Source organism: Lycorma delicatula, chromosome 12, assembly GCF_047948215.1.
Source record: "Lycorma delicatula isolate Av1 chromosome 12, ASM4794821v1, whole genome shotgun sequence".
Taxonomy (NCBI): domain Eukaryota; kingdom Metazoa; phylum Arthropoda; class Insecta; order Hemiptera; family Fulgoridae; genus Lycorma; species Lycorma delicatula.
The window spans coordinates 25,080,178-25,100,317 of NC_134466.1; the positions used below are offsets into that span (position 1 = coordinate 25,080,178).

A 20,140-nucleotide genomic window follows, 5' to 3' on the forward strand; every position below is an offset into this window, starting at 1 on the left:
ATGCGGTAGTTCCTTCATATATATATCGAAAATACAGTTTTCGGGATTTCTTAAGGGGTGCGACGGCTTACAGTATATTTGAGAATATTAATAAAATTGTTTGGGTTATTATTACGATTATGTTCCAAAATATGTCTGGTAAAATTAGATCGTTGCTAGTTGGTGTATTCTTTATGACTGCTATGATACAATAGAAGTAAACTATTTTTTAAAATTTTAATCCTCGATTAGATTTTAACCTTAAATATGAACTAAATATAATTCATATGAACATAAGAAGCATAAGAAAAAGAACTAAATATAATTCATATGAACATAAGAAAAAATTTTGATGAAATTTTTTTTTACTTAAGTAATAGTAAAGTTAAGTTTCAGATTATTATATTGACCGAACTTGGATCGGTGATGACATTGAATTTAATTTCAGTTTAGGTTATAACGTATTATTCAAAAGAATAACTCGCAAAGAGTGACTGGTATATGTTTATTTGTAGATAAAAATATTAAACACGAAATAGTGTAACTAGAGTTAGAAAATGCAACACATCGGGTCGGTCTAGTAGTGAAAGCGTCTTCCCAAATCAGCTGATTTGGAAGCCGAGAGTTCCAGGTTCAAGTCCTAGTAAAGTGACTTATTTTCATACGGATTTGAATACGAGATCGTGGATACCGGTGTTCTTTGGCGGTCGGGTTTTTAATTAACCACACATCTCAGGAACGGTTGAACTGAGACTGTACAAAACTACATTTCATTTACACTCGTACATATCATCTTCTGAATACCTGAACGGTAATTCCCGGAGGACAAACAGGAAAAAAGAAAGAAAGAAAAGAGTTAAAAAATGCGAATTCAGTCGGTATTAATTTTAGAATTAATAACGGGAACCGTAAACTGATTGCCGTTTATCGATCGCCTTTCCAGAACATACGTTCTTGCCTGACTAGCTTAGATGCTTATCTACAAAATATAAAGACGGATGATAACGTAGTTTTAATAGGGGGATACGAATTTGAATATTATTGATAATAATAAGCTGATAAATTGAATTTCATTTCTTAGTATTGTGCAATTATATGAATTTAAATCATGTGTAAACAAATGTATACGATTACAAAACAGTCTCGATGACGTAATGCTGTCGACCAGCCGCATAGACAATATTTTCTTTAATAGCGGTTCCGTTGGAAGAGTGACGTGATCGGGGCGACCGTGAAGACTGCCATCATTGACCATTACTATACTTTTTTTCATACGACACTTATAAACTTTGTAAAAGATAATACAACAACCGATAATATTATCGATAAAATAAATTATGATGAACTTAATCTTTCTTTCTCCTGTTTAGCCTCCGGTAACTACCGTTTAGATAATTCTTCAGAGGATGATATGTATGAGTGTAAATGAAGTGTAGTTTTGTATATTTTCAGTTCGACCATTCCTGACCCACCGGGTTGGTCTAGTGGTGAACGCGTCTTCCCAAATCAGCTGATTTGGAAGTCGAGAGTTCCAGCGTTCAAATCCTAGTAAAGCCAGCTATTTTTACACGGATTTGAATACTAGATTGTGGATACCGGTGTTCTTTGGTGGTTGGGTTTCAATTAACCACACATCTCAGGAACGGTCGAACTGAGAATGTACAAGACTACACTTCATTTACACTCATACACATATCATCCTCTGAAGAATTATCTAAACGGTAGTTACCGGAGGCTAAACAGGAAAGAAAGAAAATTACGTTAAATAAAATAGACTAATATTAAATAGATTAAAAAAAATTCTGTTTAATAAAGATTTCTATTTAATATTAAAATAGAAAAAAATAAAATAAATAGATCTATCTATCTAATAATATGGCTTCCCATGGGGAACTGAGTGTAAAAGGCTACTGGTGAAGTGATGCAGAAACCTCGTGCGATCATCGATTGGTAATACACGTATAATGCTCATAGGGTGCTGTTTTGGGAGGTGCAATGGGTTGTTCTTATAATATTTTTGCAAACAATCGTCCGATTTTCAAAATTTGTTACTTAGTAGATTGAAAGCTAACTTTTGCGTTTATCAAATACTTTCGATTTAACAAATAACGGTTATTCGGAAATATTACATCTTCGCAACCGATCTTCCGATTTTCACAATTCAAGCGGGGTGTTTACTAGTATAGAAAATCATAATGGAACCAAACCAAAAGAAAAAGAACAACGTTTGTCAGCAGTTTCTTTTGGGCAGTCGTGTTTTTTAATTTTTAATATTCATCTCTTGTTTATCTTATAATTTGTTTTTGTAATTTTTTTAGACGTAATCTATATAATGTATTATTGTGTCTCGATCAGAATGAAGGTTTATCTATAATAATTAGTTTTATAATGTGAGATTTGCCGGTTCAAATACTACCTGCTGCGAGAGGTTAAAATTTGTAAACCAAATCGAAAACTCTCCGACTAACTCATAAAGGGTACATTGATGGTGGTAGTTTAAGATCAGGCATGTTCCTTTACTAAAAATAGTTCTTTGTGTACCGTCGACTATCAAATTAGGCTAATTTTAACGTCTAAATTTTACCGTGATCGCTTGCTTGTTTCTATTTTTTCTCGAGAACAATTGGTCGGTGTTTTTGTGCCCTCAAGTGTCTCTTTATTAATAAAATATTACTTTTTAAAGGACCTGCCAGAAAATTTTCAATAATATTTTGAGCATTTTTGTCAGGGTATCTTAAAATCTAAGAAAGTTTTGTTTGTTACGTTCTGTAACCAAACGGTAGACGGTGACATGATTTTAAACTTTTTTAGTTATTAAAAAAAAAGCGTAAGTATCTCTAATATTTCATACCACGAGTACTAGAAGAGTAGCGCGTGACTTTCCCGTTCCCTACTCGTTGAGCCGAATTCAGAATCGGACAGCATTTTTGTCATTCGATCAACTTTTGTAATAATTTCACCAAAAATTAATGTTTAAATCAGTCGAAGTACGACCGAATGATTTTTTTAAAATGTAACATTTATTACGACATTACAAAAAAGTGTAAGATTTGTAAAAAAAACACTTCATTCGCGAACCAGGTTGTATTTTCGAGGGTTAAAAAACCCCATGAAAACGCTTTCGTGCTTTTAACACAATAGTTCAGTCTTTATTTATTAACTGTTCTATAATGTATATCCAACGAGTTAATTGTTAAACAAATATTTTGTTTAAAGGAGGAGAACGCCGTTCGAAGTGTAAGACCCTTTTTTTTTCTATAAGATAATTTTTTTTAGATTTCTTTGAGAAGAGGAAACGAGGTAAACGCTAGTTTTAAGTTAAAAAAATTTTGTAAAAAATTAATTTTCTTAATTTATGTCCTCTGAAATGCTCTTTAAATTTATTTTCAAAGTATTATATGAAAAAAGTTTCGGTTCGGTTCAAAATTTCCAAAAAAATATTTGCACTCGCATTTCTTGAAATTATATTTGTACAAATAAAGAAAATCAATTCAAGGTGATAGGCTGAAGTAGAAAAGGATTTATTCTAAGCGATATATTTTTGTTTAAAGAAAGATAAAAATTAGTTTTATTGCACCCAATGAGGTGTGTGTTATTATTATTTATGTTTTTTTTTTAAGTTCAATTTTAGGTTTACTAATGTAGATGTAAATACTGCGTATATCTTTGTGGAGTAAAATTGTAATTTAAATCTACTGTTAAAACATAATTTTGAAAATTATCAAAATTCTGATTTTGTTTAAAAAAATAAAACGTCGATTATTATTATTAATATTTTAATTATTTTAAATGAACAATCAGAATGTAATGAAATTTACTATACGTTCCTGTTATCGGGTTACAAATAATAAATATATATATTCGTTAACCTCTTTGATGTAGCGAAGGTTTTTCCTCTATTATTCTCCGTTTAGTAGGTGACACGTCAGGTCGGCACCTCAAAGTTTTTTTGTGTGAAACTTTTCTGCCGTAAGTAATTTTTACACGTGTACGTTGAATGAAATGCAATAAAAAAAGCATTGAATTTATTTCAAACGCTAAATTCCAAGTCCTTAATGTTATATGAATTTTCTTATAGTTATTTGATTTACTCGATTTAACTTTATGGTTTTGTACTTACTATTATTTCGCCTCTCAAGCGATGATGAAAATAGATTTATATGATGAAAATATATTTTGGGTTACCTTGACTGGGCAGTGGAGTTTATTATTAAAGAACTTTGGATCCGACTAATTTTTGAATTCGGCCTACCGATTTCACTTATTACTTTTGTATGGAAAAAATTACGTTACCATTTTTGCGTAATTAGCAGATTATTTTGTTAATTGAGGAATTTAACTGTGCAACAAAGTTTGTTTATATTATATTTTTACGATTTCGCTGATCTTTTAGTACGGTTATCTGAATTCTCACGCGGTGCTAGTTTCTTTCACCGCCGTAATGTGGACATCTACTTCGTCGAATCAAAATCGTAATGCATTTTAAATCCAAGATAGTTCCAAATACTGCCTTAGGTATTAAATAAATACTATGTACTGTATGTTATGTACCGTACTGGAATTTTTCTATTTTGTTAGTTTTTATATAATGAAGGTAGAATGTGATACGTACTAAATTTATCAAACGCTATTTTTACCGAATTCCCAATAGATTTTAATTTAATAAATATTTCAAAGGATAATTAGCCAAACCTGTTTTATTACAACGAAATTCAGTTGTCATATACCTCGCATAGTTTACTCTTGGTTTACGAATTCTGTATGCGATTGTTTTAAATTTTATTTTATTCCAAAACCGTACCGAAAATTAACTACTAGTGAGCGAAATTACTTTCATATGTACAGGATGAGAGACTTAAAACCGAACCGACCCGGTTCGAACTGTAATTATTAGTGTCACTTTTAACATTGCTGCTACTACGATTTCCACTATTAATTGTTTATTTTATTACTCTCGTCTAGCGACGGGCATAATCGAATTGAGATATTAGTAGAATAGAATGATATAAATAATCGGACGGCTCATTTGAAATATGAATGTTACTTATTTTTTTCACAAGTACAAACATCGAATAAGATTAATTACTGTTGAATAATACTCTAATGTTTTGACTGTCTACGGCTTATTGGCGCCGCAATAATGCCACCCGAAAAATTATTTTCTGCAAATGCTGCGGTTTCATTTTAATTATCTCATTCTCAATCAGTAGTTAATATTTTGATAACTGTTTTTTGTTAATATATCTTGCGTGTTAATTCGTTATTTATTACTGTTTACTAAATTTGCTTTTTATTCTTTGGTGATGGTATTTTTACGAAAAGAATTCACGTTCAAATTTTATTTGATTACTAGCATCCCTCGTCGCGGGTTCGCCCGTACTATATGCGTAAAGAACTTCAAACATTTGGAATAGATTTTTAGTAATTACGTGTGGACTGTTGATCTCAAGATTTATCGCTATTCACAATTACTTGTTAAAAGTAAAATGTTAAGATAAAATTCAAATTCCAAATTCTCAGATTAAAATTTTTAATAATCATATCAACATAAGTCTTGCTCAGCTTTGTTTTCCTTCGGACGCCAGTTTGTGATATTAAAAAAAAAAAAATATTTCTCAGGAGCGGGTAAAACAACATTAATTAAATTTAGAAAATCTAGTTTTTAATTTTACAAAATAAAAATTTTGAAAACTTCACCTTCAAAATGGCGGCCATCATAATTTTTATTCGTCAATATCTTTGTAATTGTTTGATAACATTTTTACTAATTACAAAATTTATTAAGCATTTTATTTTGAACAAAATGACACCTCACTTTTAAAATTCCGTTGAAAAACAATCAAGTTGTAGCAGACAACCCGGGGCAGTACGCTTTTGGACCGTAATGGAAGCTGATAATTATTTTTTCTGTTTCTATTACCTCCTTTAAATGTAATAAAAATTAATAACAAATAATGATAGTAAATTAATAAAAATTATCAACTTTTAATATTTTAAAAGCCCTCGTATCCCTTCTAAGTTATATGCTTGGAAATGTAAAAATTTTAAAAACATTTAATCAAAGACAAAATTATATTCGTATAGATAATGTAGTTTTAAATAGTTATTTCATTTAATTCTGCAGTCTAAACATTTTATTTGCCTTGCCTACATAGTCAAAAGACCAAGAGAATAAAAGAAACGAACAGATTTGTTAGTTGTTCATAATATTACTAGCTCACTCACTATCATCTCTCTCTTTCTAACATGAGTTACAAAACTGTTTTTTAATATACTGGACAGCTGTCGTTATTTGTCTATTAATAATGATTTATGTCTTTTGGTTGTCTGCGGTGTCACTTTGTTTTTTAACGGTAATGTATTATACTACTGTAGTCTGCAGTTGCTTCATATCTTTCTTTTCTAATGTACTTAAATCAGTTATATTCTTTCTAATAAATACAATAACATTTCTTCAAAAATATCTTCACTTATTTGAATTATTAAAAAATCAACAATCATTTCTTTTTTTTTTAAATATTTTTTTAATTTGAATATTTTTATATTTGAATTTATTAAATAAATCCCTTGTACCAGTTTAGTTAGTTGTTACACTTTCTTTTTCATTCCTTTCTTTCCAAAAATAATATGATTCTAAATTATAATTTTCAATTATTATTAAATAATCAGATGTTTCACCATCTCTATTACGTACACACACATGTAATAATGCCTATGAAATTACATATAGTCTACTCATTTTTATAAGTACATAAAAATTTATTTCACTAATAACTTTTGATTTTTTTTTTCATATTTTTTTATTATTATTGAATAATTATTTATTGTAAAATTCTTTTTACAATCACGGGTTAATAATTATTAATAAATCAATATATTTAATTAAATAAAAAAAAATAATAAAAAAAATGTTAAAAAATGGAAAAGGAGATGTCTGATCGAACCGATATGCCTTCCCGTTATAGATCCAGATATTTCATAAATTGAATTTTCATTTAGGTTCAACTCTAGAACCGATGGAAAAAGTATCACTTGTGATATATCATTGAAAAGCTCTCGATGAACGCTTATTACTGCGGTTAAGAAAAAGTCCAAAATCAAATTTGTTTTGGATTTTGGTTTTTTGGATGACTTAGATGTCAAAACCTGAAGATCGGCTGAAAACCACATATGCCCGAATCGGACCGATTATAATACTTTCCCTTGTAGAGTTACAGCTCTGCTATAGCACTACGTAGATGGGAAAGTGAAAACGCTAATATTGTGCAATATTAGCGTTTTCACTTTCCCATCTACGTAGTGCTATAGCAGGAGCGCATGAATATTTCCTACCGAGTTAAAGCAGTGTGTTTATAATCAATTGTTTCAAAATAGAAAGGAAAAAATTAACATGTAGCGTTGGACTGTTTGTCCCGGTCTCTTTTTACAACTGTAATGCATGTAAAGATAACAAAGCACAAGAGATACCGGTTAGAGCAGCCTTCTATGAGAGCAGTGATGTTTACTAAAATCCATTGTCAGCTAAATATTAGTTGAATTTTTTCTGCAGACTCGGCATGCTGATATGTTTGACTCGATGAAGAAGGCCGTAGGAAACATATCATTTCTCGCATTTTTTGGTAAATCTGGCACATGATTTTTATTGTTCTTGAGGATGGCTCTACTATTTTTAGAAGTAACTGGGATTCATTTCAGGTCATCTACAACTTTATGCCCTTATGGAATTTAATCGTACGTAAGAACGCATAGTCGTATTTGCTGTAAAATATTAAATCAAATATTATGGATGTGTAATAATACATATATGTACTGTCAGAAAAATAAAATAATTTAAAAAATATTAATATTGGAAATTTCAATAATCGATATCTTATGAAATAACATGGCATTTACAATCGGTGTTAGTAATATTCATTAAGTTTTTTAGAAAAAATTGAAAACGCACATTTTGAATATCGACTTGGTTGAATCTAAAGATTTTTTCAAATATCTAGTTATCGGTTATTCAGTAAAGTTTAAGTCAAATTTTGTATATATACTGAGCATCAGGATTGCTGAGTATAATAATCGATGTGATGTAACATTTTTTACATGAAATTACAGGCGGTACATGCAAACAACATAGAAACCTGGCTGAAATGTGTTATTAAGCGTGTAAATAATACATCTTGATAGTATGAAACAATTCTGAGGCGGGTATCTTAGACCAGGTGAACAAAAATTCTGTTTCACTATTTACTAATTAGAAAAAAGTTAATAAAGAAAGGTTTTATTATGTCCAATTCACATCGGAAGAAGTGTTAAGAGTGTTGTCTTTCTGTTCTTAAGAGTTCATACAGCGTTTAACCGATGAAGTACATATCTTTTATTTTTAATAAAGTTTCATTCTGATTTATAAAGTCAGAACAAATATTTAAAAGCTTGAAATTGTTCAGGTCATTTGTATTTAAAGGAAATACCGTGTTTTTTTGTTTAAAAAAAAAAATTAAAAATTGCAGGCTTCAAATTACACGAATGCGGTTGCTATTCAGTTTTTCCTTTGGTGGCTTAAACATTCATAAAAATTTTGATGGAGTTATTGTCTAGTTTAACCCTAACTTGCTCAAAAATTTAAAGGCACCGGGGACTGATCAACTTGACTCGGATATTTTCTATCATATGTTGCTATTTTCTATCAGAGCCGCTTGGCAGGCTGTTCTCGGGGTGCCTAAGCTAGGGTTGCTTTTCGACTTGTTGGAAGGTGGCTTTGGTGAGGGTGCTCTTAAAATCAGGAAAGGATCCGAGTGAGATCAGCAGTTATCGACCCGTCAGCCAAGTTGCTTGAAAGGCTGGTTGTGGAACGGCTCTGGAAAGCATCGATATGAACTCGCTTCTTAATCGAGGCCAGTACGGCTTCGTTAAAGGGGTTGGAACCAAGGATCGCATCTTAAATGCTCTTGCCGAAGTGGAAAGCGCCGACTGTAAATATGTTTTGGCAATTTTTACTGACATAGAGGCAGCATTTCCATCCTTATGTTGGAATTCTCTTTCTTTTTCCTGTTTAGCCTCCGGTAACTACCGTTTTTAGATAATACTTCAGAGGATGAATGAGAATGATATGTATGAGTGTAAATGAAGTGTGGTCTTGTACATTCTCAGTTCGACCATACCCGAGATGTGTGGTTAATTGAAACCCTACCACCAAAGAACACCGGTATGTGTTGGAGTTCAGTCCTCTATGAGTTGGAACGCCGCAATGTTCCCGTAGCCCTGCAGGCCGTAGTGCGTGACTATTTGTATAAGCGTACGGCTCTGTTTAGAGATACATACCTGGCTGTAGAAACGTCCGTCACCAGGGGAAGCCCGCAGGGTTCTGTTCTCGTTCACCTGCTGTGCAACCTGGTATTTGACGGATTTCTGAGACTGACATTCGCAGAAAGGGTCACGGCCCAGGCGACCCTCACATTAAGTATAAAGGCTGTGTGATCAGCCGAGTTAGAGTTCATAAGTACGTAAGTGTCTCTGATGCACAAGCTTAGGAGGATTGCTGGGAAGGATTACGGGCTATCGGGCCGTCATTTGTACACGGTGTACTGAGGTGTCTTCGAAAGTATGGTCTTTTATGCTGCGTCCGTTTGGGCCCATACGTTGGACAGAAACAGAGCACTTATTCAGAATTTAATTAATAATAATTGTTTATTTAATCGGGTCGGTTCCAATCCGACTTCATCTCTTTTTTTAATTTAAATACATTGATTTATAAACGATTATTAACCTCTGATTGTAAAACAATTTTTACAATAAATAATAATTAAATAAAATAAAGAATATGAAAAAAATATCCGAATTTATTAATGAAATAAAATTTTATTTACCTTTCATTCTAAAAAATGTGTATATGTAATTTAATAGGCGTTTAATAGTCATGCGGTGTCCACGGTATTTTTTTTTCTTTTTGTCTTCGTAACTTTGGAGACAATATTGGTGATGGGAGAATCGATCAAAGTTTAAAAATATCAAATTCTGGAATTTTTAAAAAAGTTTCTAGTTTATTTAAATCTTTATTAATAATATTACAATAAAAAATCATCATAATTCACCCCCACCCCTTAAAAAGAAACCTTAGATAACTTTTGTTGTACATTTTTCAGTGAAATTTTCTTATTTCTTCCATTTAACATACTAAATGAAAATAAACCTAATCGTTTTCTTGGGATGTGATTTTGGGGGTAGGAGAGCAGAAAAAGTAATAAAATAAAGATTTTTTGAATTTTTTAAACTTTTTTCTTGAATCATTATTTTTTCACTATATAGAAATAATTAACCAGTGTCAGGAAAATATTAAAACAGCCTGACACCGGCCAAAAGCCACAACTTCAAATACATTCTTAAGAACAACAATCAAAATATACCAAGTTTAACTAGGAAACCTCAGGAGTGAAGCGGTTTCCTGTTTCCTTCTTCGTTAAAGCTGAACGAACAGCTTCTGCTATATACCTGCGTTAAACTAAAATTCAGGTGATTATCAGCTCTACAAATGACATCTCTCCGTTCTCACTATGATCGCGGATGTAGTGAACATCATTACTATCAGAAAAAGTATTATCTGAATGACGGTTCTTGTACCTCGTTTGTTTTAAATGTGTTCAATGCCAAAAAAAATATACCGTAGTAGATAATAAATATATTTAACATTTAAAACATTCTGTAATTTACTGTATTTACAACTAAAAGTAATAAAACGCAATAAATCCACGATCGGAAAGGATTTTTCTTGGTTATAAAATTATATTTTCTTTTTTAATATTTATTTTATTTAAATAAGTATTCGGATATAACAAAAAATAGAAAGTAGTTTGTAAAAAAATATTCAAAATCTATTTGTTTATTCCACAATTTCTTTTTTCCTTATAGCTTTACAAAGAGAAAAAATGTAATTATTTTTCATAAAGTTAACGAAGATTCATTCCAGCGTAATAGAATTTAGAGTTATTATTCAAAAGCGATACCGGCAACAATTTATTATGCGTCTAATCTTAGTGATCGTAAATAAAATTAGATTATGCTGAATAAAATAATCGTAATTAAATAAAAATATATTTATATACATCAGTAATAAGCGTTGTAAATGCAATAGATAGAAATTTAAATTTAAAAAAATGAATTTATAAAATGATACCTTGTAACCGGCCGCTACACTTCACTTTTCTTATTTTAAGTTTGGTATTATAAAAAAGATTTTAACTCAAGACTCGATGATATGAAGATTCAATGCCGTCGACCGTTAAAGAGTAACGTTTAGCGTTCTAGAAACTTTTGCGAGAAAGAAAAATTAAAAGAAAAAAATTTTAATTTTAAAGTTTTTTAAACGGTGTTTCCGTACTTTTATTTAACGATAGTTTTCTGCATTGCTGTTACAATAAGTTCCCGATAATCGTTTTCTTACTTAAATTTATTTTATTTTTAGTCGCCTAGCAAAGGCGTATTTCTCTTTTCTTATAACGAACCAAATTGGTTTTTATTCTAATTTCAATATAAATTTTCATTTGCCGTAGGAATCTGTAACCGGTTTTATTTTCTTTAAAGAATAATTTCCCACCGTCTTGACAAAATTAATTTTATTTTTAATATTTCCAATCGTAGAGATTAATTTGCTTAACGCGATCTCGTTAACGCTAAAATTACGTTTATTTATTTTTATTTTTTTCAGTGTCTGTATTCTTTTGTTTTACGAAAAGTGTAAGCCAGTTGTTTTTTGATTATTATTCTGTCCTTACAATCTTTTTAAAATGAAGATTGTTTGTAGAAAAAAATTTGGTCGATTTCCTTTCTACGTTCACGTATTAATGACTGTTTTAGTAATACCGTTGAACTCATCTGTGTTTAACTTCCCGACTAAAATTCTGTCGATGCTGAAACAGCATAGCTATAAACAAATAGTATAACGATTTGGGTTTTGGGGCTTTTGTAGATGCTGAAGTTTGTAACCGCCATTAGATAAAACAAATCAAGATAGAAATTTCTGGAATTGTATGTTCGTAGCATACCTGTATTTTTATTAATTACTTCAGACCGACTCGACATAAACACTTGGAAAACGACTAAAAATGTTCTTTATGAGGTATTGATAGGATTAAATTTTTGAAAAACAAAGTCGAGGGAGGGCTAGTTTTCGTTATTTTTAATTTTTATATAGCGATTGCAGAAAATTGAGATTTAGTAGAATGAAAGTACGTATTCAAGTTTTAAATCGATCGGTTTAACGGTAGGAATATTCAACATCATTTCTAATCGGTTTTTGCCTTCTACCTCGTAAACGAAAACCAGTTTATCACAAAACAATTGAAAGTTGCTACAAATTGATTTTTCAGGTTGATTTTTCGTCTCCATTGGACCAGGGAGAATCAAACAATCCATTTTTTCGAATTATTTATTAATATTGCATCAGATTGAACCAACCGATTGAAAAAAATAATAATATTCCAGTAATAAACTTATTAAATCCCCGTAACATGGGGGCGCTGAGTAAAACTGAAATAGCTAAAATATAATTTTTTTTATACTTTCATTTTTGGAAATTGAAAGTCCAACTGTGTCTAGTATTAATGCGGGCAGAACGGGTACTTTTTTAAAATGTAACCTTAGGGGCTCCGATTTATGAATTTAATTACTTTTTCAACGTTTTTTTATAATTTTTGATACGATTTTTTGAGATGACGGGCATCAACCCTTTGGTAATTTTTCTCTGTGAGAATGGAAATTTGAAGAGTATGAGTATCGCCATGTCTGAGAGGGGTTCGAATCCAGGACCTCCAGATGAAAGGCTGAGACGCTACCTACCACTCCGCCACGGAGATGTGCATTTATCTGTTTTATTTATTCTGAAACTTATTTTATACGATATTTTATATGATTTTTTTTTTTTGTCTTCAGTCATTTGACTGGTTTGATGCAGCTCTCCAAGATTCCCTATTTAGTGCTAGTCGTTTCATTTCAGTATACCTTCTACATCCTACATCCCCAACAATTTGTTTTACATATTCCAAACGTGGTCTGCCTACACATACCGATTATATTCTAGAAAAGGTATAATTTTTATGATAAATAAAAGATTTAGTATTCATTAACAAAAATATTACGTTTACTTATAATATTTTCTAGTCGATTTTTATAATAATTTTATCATATAGCCATATATATTATTTATCCTATTAAATCGTGTAATTTTTTTTAACCGGGACATAATCGAATCTTAGAAATTAAAAAAAATATCCGCTTTCCAGCACGCCGGAAGGCTGAGGTATATTTCACCGGTGCTAAGTAACGGATAAAAAAGATTTCCATCTTAAAGTTAAAACAAATTTCAAATTTACTCGATACGACAATGGTTGCATGTGAAAAAAATATTCATATGTTTTACGTATGACAAACTCCACCTTACAATTCCAGCAATATTTTGGTCATTTCTTGCTGTAAGGGTTGTTCATATCAAAAATTGTTTCAGACAAAAGTTTTAGGTAATGTTTAAAGGACTAACGACCACTTTAAACCGATTCGATACTGTGCTTATTAAGGGAGGTATGAATTTTTTGTCTTCAGAACCCCATTTTTTTCCAACCCCTGGGCCAATGGTTGGAGATATCAAAAAAGTTTACTTAGATAAGTTTTAGGTCCTTAGCCAAAGCCAATGTGTGTGTGTGTGTGTGTGGGTGTGGTTGGGGTGTGGGTGTGTGGTTGGTGTGTGTGTGTAAATTATATAAATTTAACATTATGCGAAATATAAATCACCTAAACATAGTAATTAGATCTTGCAGTTCAGTTTGTATTAAATTATAATTCATTCTTTTTAACTGATTTATATTCTTTTTTTTTTAGATACATTTATGTTCAATATCATTTAAAATTTCACAATACATAACATAATTTATGATAAAAGAGAAATCATTAAAAAAAGAAGTTTTAATATAATAAGAATAGAATTTAATACAGACTGAAGATGAAGGATACTGTGAAAAACAGTCAGTGGAAATTAATTTGGTAAGTTTAACTTATCTAATTACTGTGTTTTGGTGGTTTATATTTTAAATAAAATATTTATCGGAGACAAATTAGGCATTGACCAGATACTGGCATTTCTTGATATGTAACACTATTAAGTTAATTCTCTATACTGATGTTTATTATATTGTATTATATTATATTTGCCACACAAAATTTCTGTGTTCCATATGACATTTAATATCGATCTACCTAAAATTTTTTAAAAAATTTAGAAATAAAAGTAACTGCAGTATCACTAATGCCTAACCCTCTCTTTTTTCTGTTTAGCCTCTGGATCCACCGTTACTTCAGAGATTACTTCAGAGGATGATATGTATGAATGCAAATTAAGTGCAGTTTTATTCAGTCTCAGGTCAACCATTCCTGAAATGTGTGGTTAATTGAAACTACCATGAAAGAACACCGATATCCACAATCTAGTATTCAAATATAGTATATATTCAACTCTAGTATTCAGAACTCTCGACTTTGAAATCATTTGATTTGCAATGACGAGTTAACCACTAGACTAGCCAGGGAGGTCTAATGCCTTGACCCTGGCCCCTGGTACAAGGTAAGTGATAATGGCTGGTTGAAGCCACAGAATGAGCAGCTCCATTACTTGGTTGCTCTAACTGAAGCTAAACATTGCATAAATGGATGGAATCTTAATAAATACTAGTATTATCAAGAAATTATATAATGTAGTAAAAAATTAGTAGTACCTTATTACCATTTGGCTACACAGCTTTGGCTATCACCACGACTAATCCATCGAGCAGCTGAAAGAATTGGTCGATCTGGTACTCTGAAGATATAGGATTAGCATGAAGTGAAAAGTTGATATGTTGATGAGATGTTGAATATAATCTGGTAATCTGTATTATTTCAAAGTCTCATATAGTTTGTATATTTTTGTAGTGAGGAAGATAATGCTAATTTAACACTTTGATCTTGATTTTATTTACACCAATCACTTATTTCCCCCACAATTTCAAAATATGTAAAAGATACATGCCTTATTTTTATAAATATGTAAAAGATCAGTTCATGCCTTTTTAATATGCAAGGCAAATATATTACATATAAAAATGATTAAATTTTGAAGTAATTTGGATTACTGTTATGCTAGAAAAAATCCTTCTACTTAGGATTTTACCACAGAAAAAGGTAAATGTTGCTGTAAGTTAATTTTTTTAATAAAAGAATTAGTAAATAAACTGAGAATTTATTATGGCACCTCTAAAATCAGCTGACCCTGGTTTGAAATTAAACTAACATGCAAGCATGATTCTCCTTTGAGGCAGGTGGCTGAATGCTGACTAGGGGTATTCAAAATTTAAAATATTTCAAATTAACTGTAGATGTGCCCAAAAAAAAAATTTAAGAAATATTTATTATTTTATATAAGCTATCAAAGTAAAAAAAAAAAAAAATATATATATATATATTTGAAAATAAATATATATTATATACTACGTGAACCATATTTAGAAACTACATTTAATCAAGAAATTGCCACTATATTTTAAATTATGTTTTTAATTTCTTAAATGATTAATTTTCAATGAAATCAACAAAATTTAAATAATTTATAAAAAAGGGTAATTTTAAAAACCCAGTCAATATTATTTCAAACAAAATTTATTGTTATGTTATTGTTTCTATTGTTATTCTATTGTTCCATCATTTTGTCTGTCTACTTGGTCAGTGGTGTCTGCTTCAATGGAGTGGCGTTGCCTTTGCGTTACTTGGCTCGAGTCAGAGGCGGCGGGGGTTGACTCCCCGGTCGGTAGAGGTGTACCCATACTCTTACCGGTCTTGCTTTCCAATTCGGGGAACAATGTTATTGCCCGTTTGTGACGCCACCTGTACTTCCATGGCGGTCTTTTCTATCGTTTGGTGTTCCAAAGCGTCACGTTCTTGCTCACCACTTGTTGTTTTCTTCTGTACTGCCTCTTTGGATCGACTCTGATCTCCATCAGAATTGGTGGGGTTTTTTTTTATTAGGTGGATCGCCAACCACGATAAATAATGTGATTTTGAAAGTGGTCTTAATGTCCCATGAGTACCGACGATAAAAACAGACCACCTCGGCAGTGCACTGCTTTCCAGGGCCTAGGGTTTCATACAACCTTGTTCCTGGAGGCCACCATTCCATGACTCACTCTGCAGAGACATTCACTTCTCTGCAATGCATGCATTACTATCCAGACCTCTTAATTACCCCTTTTAAGATTCTCTTAAAATGCATTTTCACAGTATAATATGGCCGATCTGGGTAGGAATTAAAACAAAACAAGCTCTATAAATTATATTATTGAAACAAAGATAAAGAAAAGTATGTTTGATGTAAATGATATTAACTTGTAATTTATAAAATTTCCATTTAAAAATTTTATAAATTACAAGTTGCTGATGAATAGCAAATTGAATCAAATTATGATCATTAACAATCCAGGTGAGAACGGGGTATTAAATAATAGAAAGTAATATTGAAGTTATCTTTTATCTGGAGGATTATAGAAAAAAATTAAATTGTATTATAATATAGTATATTATATACAGTAATCCATAAAGAGGTCCTTTTTCAACAACGATATGAAATACAATTACATTTAAAATTATGCATTTGAGGTGGGAGGTGCAGAATGATTAATAGGAGGTGACAGGTAATCTCATACAATAAAAGAGAAGGTGCTCGATTTCAGTTTTACAAGATTTGGGAAACTAACCAGCAGGCAAGATAGGGCATATACCCTAGAAGACTAAAATCAGGGGGTTTATATCTATAGTTTGCTCTCATATAAACGGGTTAATGTAGTGTATTTTTAGATTTAACATTACCGTAGACGTTAACTATATTAGTGATGGACCTTTTAAATAAACTAAACTGATTACTGACTGATATACTGTAATAGTTCCTTGATGTTTCAAGGCAGAAAACTAATATACATTCAAATACAGTTTGATGGTGTCAAAAATTGATTTATAGATGTATGTATGTGTTGTATCCTTAAATTTGTTTATATGTAGATAATCAAAGGGACATTTTAGATTTAATTTTGTTGTTAAATATCATTTTTTTAAGAAATTACTTCATATAAATTAGATTGCAATCGAGAGACCCAGAAATGAATGATGCAGTTAACTGCAACTGATATCCAGGAAAAATTTAGAAATATACGAAACAAAAATAAATTTTTAAGTGATAATTGGCTTTTATTTTCTAAAGAATTACAGAAATAAGAAATTCAACAATGTAGATAATGAAAATTGTTGAGATTCAGATTGTTGTACTGCAGAGATAACACAATTATAATCTGAAAAGTATAAAAGAATAAGTGTGATATATATATTATGATATACAACTGCACATTCCTAATTCAAAATAAGTTCTTTTAATACAGTTTCTAAACAAATATTCCTGTTTCAGCAATAATAAAGTATTTGATACATCAAACAATAAAAATTGATAGTTCCTGCTAGATATTCATTGTACTAAGGTATTTGTACTCAGTAGAGCATTTAAAGTTAGTGAAGCGCAAGAAAAAACATGTATTCAATACATATAAATTACAATTACTATTTATACAAATAATGCATCTAGATGTAATATAAAAATCGGGCAATTCCTATAAATTTATTGAAAATATTCGTCTTTTACTTTTTGCCAGAATAAAATTTATTTCAATTTATACATAAAATTCATCTGTAATTAATTTTATAAAAAATAGTAATATTTTTATATTTAGTCATATTGATGTATCCATATCAAAAATCATCACCCACCTCTTTTTTTGATTAAAACAAATTTTGTAAAATAGAAGATTATTATTTATCTACAGTAGATTTAAATTAAAAATAGTAATGTGCTTAAAAAATCGCGTTAAATTTTAATTTTCATTAAACTGTAAATTAAGAAAGAAATGTTTAATTTAAAACAGATATATTAAAAAAAAATATCTATGTTTTATACAATAAAATAAATGTTCCCTCACTTTAAATAATGTCCTAAATTTGGTGGTTTTCCTTTCTAGACTGTAGTTCAAAGTTACCTCACGAACGAGATGCTCACAGGTAAATGATTTCGACTATGTGTATGACGTTAATAGATTCAAAAACAGAATTGCTATTCTGTGTTTCTGATTGGTCAATCATATAGAGTTGTTTACTACTTGTTATAGACTCAAGCGACTCCCTCATGACGTATCTAATCCAAACAACTTTGTTATAAGAATAGACAAACAACTTTGTTATAAAAATTGAAAAAGTTAATTACTTTTCTGTGTTTCTGATTGGTCAATGGTATTACAGTTGTTTAATCAATCTAATGAATCCCTCCTGATGTAACTTAGTAATCTTCAATAAACAATCTCATTAAAATAAATGTTTGAATTTAAAATAAATGTTTGAATTTAAAATAAAAAGAAGGAACTAATTTCAAAATGATTTTTTTTTTTGCTTTTACCTTTATTAAAATATTTTATAAAAACAAATTACGTCATCAGAATTGTCAACGTAGTTGAAAATAACAAAATTTTTTTGAATAGTAATTTACAGACTGAAATTTTTTTTGCACCGGTATTTATTTTTTTCAGTTAAGGAAGAAAAAAATTTATACTATTATGTACGAATAACACATTATTAATAACACATTAATATTTCATTGATGCCAATTAAATTCTTATTCTGAGTTATTCGTACATAAAACGAATTTGGTCATGAATTAATTTCCAGACATAATATTTTTTTATTAAAGGGGATATATTAGGTCTGCGCCTTTCCTAACACCGAAGGGAATTTTAGAGAATTTTCGTAAAAACCTATCTTATTTCAATTAGACTATACACAAATCATTTTTGATTGTCTTAAAACGCCAAAAATTACTATCCTCACACCAACAAAACAAGTGCTGACTGCAACGACGACAGTTTTGTCCTACAATTCAATTTACTCGGTTCTCCTGAATTACTTTGATTAAAATTCAAAATCAAGAAGCAGATTTACAAATTTAATAATCCAAAAACATACCCTTCTGTCTTTGCTCTGATGCACATTTGGGAGTGAGGTTGATGCCTCATCCTAAACAGATTCCAGGCCTCCTTTTATATTTCTGATGGACCTTGCCCCTCCAACCTTTTACTAACGACAGATACTGAAATGACTGTCATCCGGTACGGCAAGACCTTTCCTACTGTCCTTTATGTTCCTAATTTGCAAAATGCCTTTAAAGGCATCCTGTAATTCCTTTCTAATTTCTAAAATATTAAATATTTTAGTCTGTAAATGCCTACTGAAGAATAAATCTCAAAATCTCAAAAAAATTTATAGATACTACCGTAACTGTATATTGCATGTCTCGCTGAAAAATTTTATTTCCACAGATGACAAAAAGGCTGATACCCAATTACAATTTTTTAAATCATTTTAAAATATACTATAACTTTTCATTTAGTGATTAATATTTTATAAAACTCAGAGATTTAACATTATATAATTGTAATCGGGTATCAGCCTTTTTGTCATCTAAATCTCTGAGTTTTATAATATATTAATCACTAAATGAAAAGATATAGTATATTTTAAAATAATCATTAACTCATTCCATGCCTAACTAGGATTCAAACCCAGAACCTTCCAGAAAGAAGCCACTATGACCTAGATGTCCACATAAATATCAAATTTCTAATGACATTACCAGAAATATATTGTAAGAAATAAATCTTAAGATAAGATTGATAATTATTTATTAACTGAATGTGACATTCTATGTTGCATTAAACTTTGTTGAAATTCAATTTTTTTTTTTTTTTTTTTTTAAATGAGCTCATTGAAATAAGGAAAAACTAACATTGTCGCTGAATCATTTTTGTTAAATACCTAGTTAAGTGTAATATCCTTCGATTTAAAGTTTAATTAACGCATCTGAATTTTTTTACTTTAAATATTATGGACTCCCCGTTCGGGAGTAGAGTGAAATGTATTTCGCATAACTCAAAAACAATGATGTTGAAATTTTGGGTTTAGGACTGTTGTAACATCTAGTTGTGAAATCTCCCTTTTTGATTGAAATTGACTTAACAATTTGGACTTAGGACTTAATGATTTACCGCTTATGATTTTCAATCATAAGCGGTTC

At 30.3% G+C, this 20,140-nt stretch overlaps 1 protein-coding gene across 4 annotated transcripts in view; it reads left to right on the forward strand.

The window, feature by feature from the left end:
• The window catches only part of LOC142333265 (uncharacterized), a 56,536-nt gene extending 41,318 nt beyond the window's left edge, over positions 1-15,218 (forward strand). For all 4 annotated transcript variants that reach the window (XR_012758573.1, XR_012758572.1, XM_075380277.1 and 1 more), the window contains one exon: positions 14,287-15,218. The gene's annotated coding sequence lies outside the window, so the exon portion shown is untranslated. The remainder of the gene's footprint in view (positions 1-14,286) is intronic.
• Positions 15,219-20,140: the final 4,922 nt, after the last annotated feature.